The sequence below is a fragment of the Pseudopodoces humilis genome, chromosome 12 (genome assembly GCF_049639895.1).
Source record: "Pseudopodoces humilis isolate 2021_Gansu_Grassland_sample_001 chromosome 12, ASM4963989v1, whole genome shotgun sequence".
Taxonomy (NCBI): Eukaryota; Metazoa; Chordata; class Aves; order Passeriformes; family Paridae; genus Pseudopodoces; species Pseudopodoces humilis.
In genome coordinates, this window is record NC_142211.1 from 2,089,519 (window position 1) to 2,100,905 (window position 11,387).

Consider the following 11,387-nt stretch of genomic DNA (forward strand, 5'->3'; position numbering starts at 1 on the left):
GCTTGCATTTGTGAGTGTTGTTTGGCCAATAATTCAAGAGCATCAGAAGTATGATTTGATAAAACTTCTACTATGGCCTGAAGTCTTATTAGTCGATTTAATAGGTAAATTGGGGTCCTATATCCCCAGCTCCCATCTTGAGCCCACGTTGCTGGACCATAGTAAGCTATTATCCTTTCTGCAGGCCATTCATCCTCTCTCTATTTCTGATTCCCTCCTGCTTTTGGAAACTCAAGATTCAGCTCTCTCATTTCTCTGTCTAGGGTCTCATATAGGGGTGCTCCCAACAGCTTACTCTCAGACTTTGGTAGCATGAAAAAGGAGGGTGGAATCATTCCCAGACTACAGGATCCTTTCCATCTGCGGGATAATTCACTGTTATGCCTTTTCTCCACATATACAGTATATTCTGTCAGATGCTTTCCATTGGTCGTTTACAGTTTCTGGTTTCTCCCAGTAACCCTTTAAGCTTTAAGGGTCTGTAAGGATCAGCTCCGGGGCTTTTGTGCCAGTATAACTCAATTTGATCATTCCATTCACAATTTGCCTTTTTTTGTTCGACACAAATATCCAGCAGGGGTTTCTGGTTGCCAGACTTTGGTATTATTATTTGAATTTACTGCTAAAGTGGATATACAAGGAGTATATCCCACTACTTCAGTATATCTTTTTCCTTCTCTGCTGATACAAACTGTTCCAATTATTTGGTGATCCAAAACCCACCCTTCAGGTCGTTTTAATGTTCTGGAAATTTGAGTGCGATTCCATTTTAGAAGTTGCTCTGGAGCTAAAATCTCACTTTTCTATGGCCATTTCTCAGCTGATTTAAGCCCTTCACAAATCCAACAGTTAGATAATCCTAATTCTGTAGCGATCTCTTGTATCAGATCCACAAAAAGGTTCTTATTTGAGTTGGGTAAGTCCCAATTGCTATACTGCTGTTCTAATTGTTCATATTGTTCATTTAATGCTTTTAACTTTGCTTGCTCCATTTTTTTGTTTTTTTGCCTCTGATTCTTGTTTCTTCAATTCCTGGGCTATTTGCTTTAACTTACTCTCTGGATCTACCCCTTTTCCATCTCTTGCAGAACAGAAAGTTCTGCCGTATCTTAAGCAAATTCGGTCATCATTACTGTCAAGAAGATTAGTTATCACAGGCTCATTGCTGAAACTATTTTACCATATTTTAGATTTTCTCCAACCCAATATGCTTTCCTACCCTTAGTGCACATTTTTAATTGGCTGTGATTATAGCATGTTGCACTAACTTGGGAATGTGCCATAAACGTTGATCCATTCTTCCTCTGATCCATACCGAATGGTTACATTTGTTACAGGTGGGAACAATAGGCTCTAACCCAGCAGCTCATTTGTGTAATGCATTCTCTTACCCTCTGGCACAGATTGCACCTCTAACCACCGATCCTTAGGTGTCGCTCTTGGGTTATAACAGACTATTCTTCCTTTGATCTGGCACATCTTATACCGAGTGTGGTTACGCTCCCATTCTCCTATTCTGTTGCCGGTTTTACAGTCATAGTGGGTGAGATATGCCAGGGTTTTTGTAACCCCTTGTCCTGTCAGGGTGTTCTCAAAACACTGCCCACAGTCTTGGGTTGAGCTTTGCTTCTCAACACTGGGGTAACCCTTGGAGAACAGACTGATAGTCCCACCCATTATCAGACTCAGAACCACCAGGGTTCCCCACACATGTACCCCTCTGCCTCTGCCTACGCCCACAGAGTTGCTGCCTGCGGTGAGGGAGTCCATCTTCTGGGCAGCAGGGATATCCTTCAGGGGATCCATAAGTGGAACGAGCTGCATATCTCCTCTTAAAGGCATCCCACTGATATTTTGACTGCATCGGCATTACAGAGTACTTTCTTTGTTCGCCGAAACTCAATTATAAGAACTTGTGCCTCTGATCTCAATTTACCTCTCACTCCCTCTTGAAACAGTCTATACCACTCTGGAGAGTCTAATTCCAATACGCCCAAGTTAGTAGCGACCACTAATGAATTGCTGGTTATAGAAGTTTCTTCCACCCAGCACGCTGGACCAAGCCCTTTAGGTTTATATCCACATGTACAGTGTTTAACCCAAATTTCTTGACAATAATAGCACTTAAAAGGAACAAAAGGATAACATTCACACTCTGGTACCAAACACCTTGTCTCATCTTCTTTAGTCATTAGTATATCGATTCAGCTTTACCTTCAAACTTGCTGGAGGAGACGCCACTTTCCATTCAAGTGTCTTCTCCTGGTGTTCAATCTTCTTTACTCGGGAATGGTGTGTCCAACCTTTTTCAGCCATTCATACTGCTGTGTTTTCTGGTTAAAAGCACAAGGAAAGGACCCTGCCAGTGAGGTGTGAGGGAGACTTCTTTCCAAGTTTTAATCAACACTTCATCTCTGTCAAGTTTCAACGGGGATTCTGATAATATTTCCAGGTCTCAAAGAGACATGAGCAGTTGGTTGCTAGAAAGGTATTTATTGTATAAAAGCATCAGTCTCAAAGGCAAAGAGTTCAGAGAGTTAAAGTATTTGCTAAAAGCTTTTGGCATAAAGTCCCGAGTTCTGAGAAGCTCTGGTATAAAGTCCTGATGTTCAGGGTAGCAGCTTCTCGGCATGGAGTTCTGTTGTCTTGGGCTGCAAAAGCAGTTGGTGATGATGATGGTGCTGCTGTTCTTCTTCGGATGTTTTTTTTCGATCCCAAATACAGGGGATTAAATTCGTAAATCATCCAATCAGCTAAAAACACGCTTCTAAAACAATACTTTCTACACCAATTTGAACTTAATTCTAACATGGAAAAGCAATGTTCTTTTTACCTAAATTTTATGTATAGGGTATTATCTGCTTACGTGAGTAATTCTATCTGTTCTATCTGAAAATATAAACTATATTTTCATTATGTCTAGAGCTAAGTTGAATCTGTGAAGGGTATTATCACTGAACTTTAAACTGGGTAATAAGGTTTTTCACTAGCTAACACAGAGTCTTAGAGCACTTAAGCTATATTTTTACTTACTTATAACAGAAACCTACAATTTATTCAATATCTATGCTTTCATATAGTTTAATTCTTTTCTCTCTCTCTGAGGAGCTCAGAGAGGCTTTTATTTTGGATTCCAACACATGTCCTGGTTGTATTTTATGTATGGCAAACCCCAAAGGAGTGCTTTGCATTATTAACCCTTTTTTTCTCTGTTCCTGCAAATTCTTATTAATGGCTATTAAATAAGGCTGGATTTGGCCGTCTTCTAGCCTTGGATGTCCTACTGGCATCCTGTGCTCATATGGCGTTCCATAAAGCATCTCAAAGGGTGACCGTCCATTCTTGGAGTGTGGCATTGTTTGTATGTTTAACAGAGCTAAGGGGAGGCACTTAACCCATGACATTTTTGTCTCTAGCATCAGTTTTGACAGCTGGGCTTTTAGTGTTTGGTTCATCCTTTCTACTTGTCCAGAGCTCTGAGGGTGCCACGGGGTGTGGTATTCCTAGCAGAGACCTAAAGCATCTGCCAGTTGTCTAATGATTTTCAATGTAAAATGCGTCCCCTGGTTTGAATCAATATGATTTATTATGCCTTACTGTGGTATTATTTCCTCCAGCAGTACCTTTGACACTGTTTGAGCTGTGGCTCTGGTACTAGGAAAGGCTTCTACCCAATGTGTTAACTCATCTACCATTACCAACAGATATTTCTACCTCCCCACTTTGGGTAGTTCAGTAAATCCTATTTGAATTCTCTCAAACAAGCGATATGCTAAAGGGCAGCCTCCTAATGGGGTTTGCTGCACCCTTGTCCTATTTGTCTTCTGACATGTCATGCACCCTAGTACTTCTTGTTTGGCTGGCTCATAGATTCCTTTACGCCCAAGAAACTTCAGAAACTGCTTTGCAAGTGCTCATACCCCCCAATGAGTTTGTTGATGTAACCTGTTCAAAACTTTCCTCGTATAATCTCTAGATAGCAATTCCCTTCCATTGGGAAGTCTCCATTTGTCTTCTTTCCACTCGCCCCCCATCTTCTTATATTCTTCAATTTCCTTTGAGGTGGGATGGGAGGGATATTCCTGGAATTAATCTCCTTTAACTTCCGGAATATCTACTACTAATAGTGCTGCTTTCTTAGCTTCCATATCTGCCAAATTATTTCCTCTATTTCAGAATTGCCTCCCCATCTGGTGGCCCTTAACATGGACTACAGAAATTGCTTTCGGTCCCCTAATAGCTTCTAGGATTTGTTTTATTAATTCTTTATGAATCAATCCTCACCCATATCTTAGTAGTTAAACCTCTTTCTTCTCAAATTTTCCCAAAGGTGTGAACTACCCTGAAGGCATATTTGGAGTCTGTAAAAATTGTCCCTTTATTTTCTTTTAACCTTTTAAGCGCTTGTAAAACTGCATACAATTCACAAGCTTGTGCTGACCAACTAGCACTTAAGGGTCCTGATTCCACCACTTCTCCTGACATGTTATCTATTATTGAATACCCTGACCTTCTTTTCCCTTCTATGACTCTCGAGGACCCATCCACAAACCACTTTTCCCCTTCTTCTAGTTTTTCTTCCAAATCTGGTCTTATCTTTGTTTGTAATTCTACCACCTCTGCACCATTATGATTATATACTTCCAATGGTTCACCAAATAGGAACTGTGCTGGATTCTGAGTGGTAGATATTCGCAATTCCAGGTCAGGTGAATGAATTAGTATAGCCTCATATTTTAAAAGCCTAGCATCTGTGAGCCATTGGTCTGCTTCCTGTTGCAAAATGCTTCTTACATTGTGGGGGGTATATACTATTAGTGAGGCTCCAAAGGTGATCTTTTTGGCCTCTTCTACTAATAGTGCTACTGCTACTATTGCTTGTAAGCAAGTGGGCCAACCTTGGCTTACGGGGTCTAAGAGCTTTGACATATATCCCACAAGTTTTTTAGTTCCGGCCCAATCTTGTGTTAATACTCCATGAACAGTATGGTTGTTAACATCTACAAACAGCTGAAACTGCCTCTTTACATCAGGAAGGCTTAATACTGGAGCTGCTATAAGAGTCTCCTTTAATTCTCTAAATCCTCTTTCATCTTGCTCTGTCCATTTTACTCTCTCAGTAGTCAATTTCTCATATAAGAATTTTACTTTCTCACTATACCCTTCAATCCATTGCCTGCAATACCCTAAAAGTCCCAGTAGTTGTCTAACTTCTCTTTTTGTCCATGTGGGTGGTAATGCAACAATTCCAGCCACTCTTTCAGGGTCTAATTTCTTTTTCCCTTTTGTAATCTAATGTCCTAGGTACTTTACCTCTGGTTCAGTAAACTGCAACTTCAATTTTGACACTTTTAACCCTTTCTTTTCTAAGAAGTTTAATAATGCTATTGTGTTTGCCCTTACTTCTTCCTCCTTCTGACCAGCTATTAATAAGTCATCAACATACTGCAAGAGCTTGGTTCTCTCTGTTGGCACAAACTGACTTAATAGCTGCTCCAGTGCTTGTCCAAATAAATTGGGAGAATTGACAAACCCTTGGAGGAGCACTGTCCACCTAAGTTGTTTTCTTTTTGTCTCCGGGTCCTACCACTGAAAGGCAAAATAATCCTGACTGTTTCTTGCTAATGGACAAGTCCAGATGGCATCTTTCAGATCTATTACACTATACCAGCTGTCTTCAGGAGAAATTTGGTTCAGAAGGGTGCATGGGTTTGCAACCACTGGAAAGCATGTTTTTGTTCTTTGGTTGACTGCCCTCAGATCCTGAACTAACCTATAGGTTCCATCAGTTTTCTGTACTGGTAAGATGGGGATGTTGTGCCTTGATATACATGGCTCCAGAGTCCCCCTTCTTATCAATTCATCAATTACAGGTTTTAATCCCTTTCTCCCTTCCATAGAAATGGGATATTTTTTGACCCTAATTGGGTCCTCTGGCCTTTGTATTTCAATGGAAATTGGCTCCATTTCCAACCTTCTGACTTCTTGAGTGTGCCAGACCTGGAGATCAATTTTACTCTCACCTCTTGAGTTAGTCTGTACAGGCTTACTATGAGATCTTTTCCTTGTACTGTCAAGTTTATTCCCAGAGCTACAATCTGTAACTTCTCCTATTCTTTTTCTTCTCTCTTTTCTTCTATACTTCCTTTGTATTTTTCTTTCCTCCCGGAGTTCTAAGTCCACTTTGGGCTGAGCTCCTTTGGGATCCTCCCTCATGGGAAGTCCCACTTATTTCAGTTCTTTGGTTTTGAAGAAAAACTCCCGAGCTCATTAGAATCTTGTTTCTCGTGTTTATTTGAAGGTTATTACAAAACTTGGCAGGTCTCTCCAGACTATCTGCACAAGCTCAATTCACCACAATCTGGCTCATTTTCTTCTGATGGTACAGAATGGCCTTGTGGCTCACTTTGGCTTTGAAAGCACAAAATGGCCCCGAACTACGCAGTTCTTTTATCTTTATACCTATTTTTACCCAATTAACAATAGACACATATGTTATTTTTCTTAATGACCCAATGACCCTTCACCTATGTGCTGCACTGCTGCATTTTCTGTCCAATCACTTACTATTACCCAAAAACCTCTAGAAGAAGAACATGAAGAAGAAAGAAGGAAAAGAAACAACATTCTAAATCTTCCATCTTGCCTTCTGCTTTCTAAACTAACTTTAACTTTTTCACTCAGTGACTTAACTCTCTAATCTACACACTCACACTTCTAGATTTTCTATTTAGCTTTAACAGTTGTTTTCATGTATCACCATGAAAACATGCTCATGAATTTCATGTTATATGAAATTTAGTGTTTTTCTGGATCTTAGAACTAAGTATCAAACAAAGGCACACACTTTGTATCTCAGACTCCAACATCCAACTTCTCGAGTTTCTTTTGTATATTTTCCCATGATTTTGCTACAAATTGTGTTTTTAATAATGCTTCTCCTACTGGAGAATTAGGATCTACTTCCGAATACATCTGCAGGCTTTTCCGTAATCTCTCGAGCCAATCTGTAGGAGATTAATCTTTTCCCTGGCATTCTCCTAATACCTTGCTAATGTTCTGCTCTCGGGGAACAGTTCCTCGGACCCCTTGTATTATCATATCCTTTAAATCTGTCATATTTCGATGACCCCCTTCTGTCTGAGCATCCCACCTGGGTCTTTGGTTTGGCCACTTCTGATTTCCAGGTACCCCTTGTGGATTTCTGTGCTCCCATTCCCTCATTCCTGCCTGTCTTATCATTTCCCTCTCTTCAGTAGTAAACAACGTCCTTAATATAGCCTGCATATCATCCCACACATACATATTGGGTCCCAAAAACTGGTCTAACCTGTCTGACACCCCCAGGGGGTCATCCATCAGCTTACCTGTTGGAGTCTGAGATACAGAGTGTGTGCCCTTGTTTCTAATACTTTGTTCTAGGATTCAAAGAAACACTGAATTTCATATAATATGAAATTCATGAGCATGTTTTCATGGTGATACATGAAAACAAATGTTAAAGTTAGATAGGAAAAGTGTAAGTGTGTAGATTAGAAAGTTTCTTAAATCACTGGGTGAAAAAGTAGTTTAGAGAACAGGAGACAAAATGGAGGATTTAAGGTGTTGTCTCTTGTCCTTCTTCTTTCTTCTTCATGTTCTTCTCCTAGGGGTTTTTGGGTAGTAGTAAGTGATTGGGTAGAAAATACCGTAGTGCAACACACAGGTGTTGGGTCATTGGGTCACTAAGACAAATAATTTAGTTGGCATCTGTTAATTGGGTAAATGGACATATAAAAGACCTTGAAGAGGATCTTTGTTAGCCATTTTACCCCTTTTCTATCATAGTGCACATAGCTCCTTGTACCTTGTAATGCTGATAAGAAAAGAATAAACTACTGAGACTGAACAAGAGAAAACTGCCTCCCTCTCGTCAATCTTCAGTTCAAAGGGAAAAAGAACCTAATCCAAAAGTCCTTACCGAGACACCCATCTCCTTTTTGAAGGCTTGGACATCCCCAGTGTTAAGGGGGACATTAACATATCCAGTTACCCCTGGTGCTGTTAGTACTTCCCTTAGCGGGAGAAGGTTATGTCCCTTTTCTCTATCCTCATCACTCTCGTTATTCTCACTACTAATTTTTTCTCTTATTTTTCCCTGTGTCCTCCTTGGAGGGGGAGAACAAGTAACCTTAGGGGGGGATGTTGGTCTCATGATCTGGGCAGGCTGAAGTGGGGGTTGAGTCGGTAATTGTGAAGGCTGAATGAGCTGAGGCTGATGCCAGATATGGCGGTGGTAAGTTATCAGTGGATCCCAAGCCTCGTTCTTGGTCTTGGCTGGCTTTCTGGTCTTAATGGTAAATAACCTAGCTGCTGATCCTATCCATGTCTTTGCATAGTCCCTCTCCTCCTGATATGATGGTTCCTTACTATTTACATCAATATTTAGAGTTTGACACACCCAGCCTTTGAAGGACCTGAACATGGGCCAGATCGAATGGCTTCTAATCTCTTCCCCGCCCCCCCCCCCCCCAAGCTTTCGTACAATAATGAATCACCTTCTCTGTAGATTTTCCTTCTCTTGAGGGCCAGTCTTCCCAGTTTTCTAACAAAAACCCCAGTGGGCTATATGGTAGGATTTCTGGGACTTCCCTCCTCCTTTCTCCTGAGGACGTTTCTTGGAATCCTCTCTGGGTTTTACTTTTTCTCTGTCCCATTTTACTAAATGTTTCAGTCTAATTCTCAGTCACTTCTCCCCTCAGTGTCCAGGTCTTTAGTAGGATCCCAAAAAACGTGCTTCTGGGTTGTTTGCAATTGCTCTGCAGCTTCTGTTGTGTCTTATTCAGTCACGTGTACTGATTTTCAATTGGCTGGTACTCACTGTACCCAGTCAGTTCCGTTTCTGGTTTTGCCGATCTTCCAGACAGCGGGGGACCATTCTGTGGAGTTCTGACCAGTAGTATGCTCCCTTTTTATTTTCTCTCCTTCTCTCTCCCCTAGACCTCCCCGGTCCTAGGCTAAAAAGGCTTTCCCGTCTCTCGAATTCCTGAGAGCGTAGCTTTCCTTTTTAACCAGCCCCCCCTCCCACCGTGACCAATGTCCGAACTCCTTCTCCTGAAATTTGGATTTTATGTATGTAATGAGCCTCTTCAAAATCGCTTCCTCCTTTTACCAACCTTATCCTTCATGGGATATAGGAACCGCGGCTTATCAGGAGTCCACTCTCACTTTGTGACTATGTTACGTCTCATTCATACGCTCAGTCAGACCTATTCAACCAGCAGTACTTATGGTCTCCTGTTTCCCGTGTGGGTCTTTGTGCACGAAGAATTATGAGTAGAATATACTGCGGTTCCAAAGACCCTTCTTTGGGTCCTCTATGGGCCCCTGGGAGCACCGAGCTCATTTCTCTCTCTCTCTTATGCTTATGGCTTCTACTTTAATTCAATATTCAGGTGCAATGGGGGTTGCTGGTCTCCGACACCATCAGACCACTAATAAATAGTGGGGCACCTCCTGATCAGAGAGGGAGAGTCGCAGACCAAAAGTTGCATCTTGTCACGGTCACCAGTCTGTTATAAATGGGTAGCAAATTTGATTAATAAAAATAATTTATTCTATAATCAAAATACAATTGTAAAAAGCCACAAGCAAAAATCAGATCGGCACTGCACTGGGTGAACAGCGTCAGGTGAGACATGGGGGCTCTCTAGCACCTCTCCACTGTGCTTCACAAACTGTGACTATCACATGGTGCCTTTTATATGTTTACAGGCTTTTTGGGGGTCCATTGGAATACACTTACAGATGAATATTCATGCTGCTTTTGGTGCATATCATTGTAATCTTGTCGGACAGAGGTTTCCTGGAAATACACTCCTTGCAGACAAATATTCAGACTAGCCTTGGCACATATCACTATAATCTCATCAGACAAAGCTTTCCTGGAAATACGCTAAGATTCTTATCAGACAAGATTATAACTTTAGCATGAATTTATTCATGCCATGTATCACACTTTATTTTGCCAAATTTCAGATTTTCTCCATGACAGGAAAATCAATTGTCATGGTGTAGCTTTACCTTTAAGACAGCTTAGAAAGAGAGGAAGTTAGAGCTGCTAGTGGCTGATGGGAGTTTTTCCTCCTGACCAATTATCAGTCATTTCCAAGAATTGACAGCAGATCTGACCATTAAAAAGTGAATTCAACTTGTAAACACCCCCTTAAGAAGTACAGACAGAGTTCTCTTGCCCTCTTTGGTTTCCTGCTTTTGACAAGGTAACAAGGTCTGTCTTGGCCTCCTTCCCCCCCCTCCAGGCCGACAAGGCCGCAGGGAGGGGGGGGGGAGAGAAGCAGAGTCGGTCAGCTGAGCTTAGTTTTCAGTTTCTGCTGCGGGACTGAAACTTGACACTATGAACTCTTGCAGCTTTCTAAAGCTTTTAATTCTTTTACTACTTGGATAAATGAACAGATTACTCCTTTTTCTCAGAAAAGACAGAGAACGAGAGAGACAATCAACATGCGAAAAACATCATAGAACCACTAAAAACAGTGAGAGAAAGAGTTAAGTTTAAATAAGGAGAGAATAAGGAGATGCATACAGCTGAAATATCTTTTTGTGAAGCTATGGAGATGGGTAATAGTAGTTTAAAAGACTCCTTTAATTCATGACTAGAGTATGGGAGGAATAGAGTATTCAAAGTGTGGACTTTTTAAAAAAAGAGAGAGTGATTGTGATACTGTGAGTTGCTGGAGATGGATAGAGTGAAGATTTTTTGAAGCCTTGAAGAGCAAAGCAAAAGCTGTTTTCCAGGAAGGCTCACAGAGACAGATGAAGAAGACTTCTGCCTTTGAATAACTCATCCTTAAAATAGTATCCCTAGACTCATTTGACCCATGCACATCTCGAAATAATGTGGAATGGGAGGAGTGAACTCTAAAAACTCCATAGATCGGCAAAAAGAGACTTCTGTTTCTCTACAAAGAATGAAAGAAAGACTCTAGCAAAAATTGAGACTGTTTTTGACCACCAAAGTTCTGAAGTTTTTTTTTTGTCTCTATGTTATCATGTGTACAAAAGAATAGTTAAGTAGTGAGAGATAAAAGAGTTTTCTGAAAGTTTATTCTAGTGTTCTTATTCTTGTAGTTTGTTAATAAACTGTTTCTATTCCTTTTAAGTTTTAAGCCTGTTTTGCTCTTGTTCAAATCCATATCTCACAGAAAGAAATAGTAATTTTTTAGTTACTGGTTTTAAACCACAACATCAATCCACAAACACCAGAGGTTTATGTCCAAAAAGGAGACAGAGGAGTCCTTTTAATCTATTCAAATCAAGGGAGAGGCCATGGAGCATTCCCCTGGAATCCCTCAAATTTTTGGAGGGCACAGCCTCCTTTTTATCCTAAT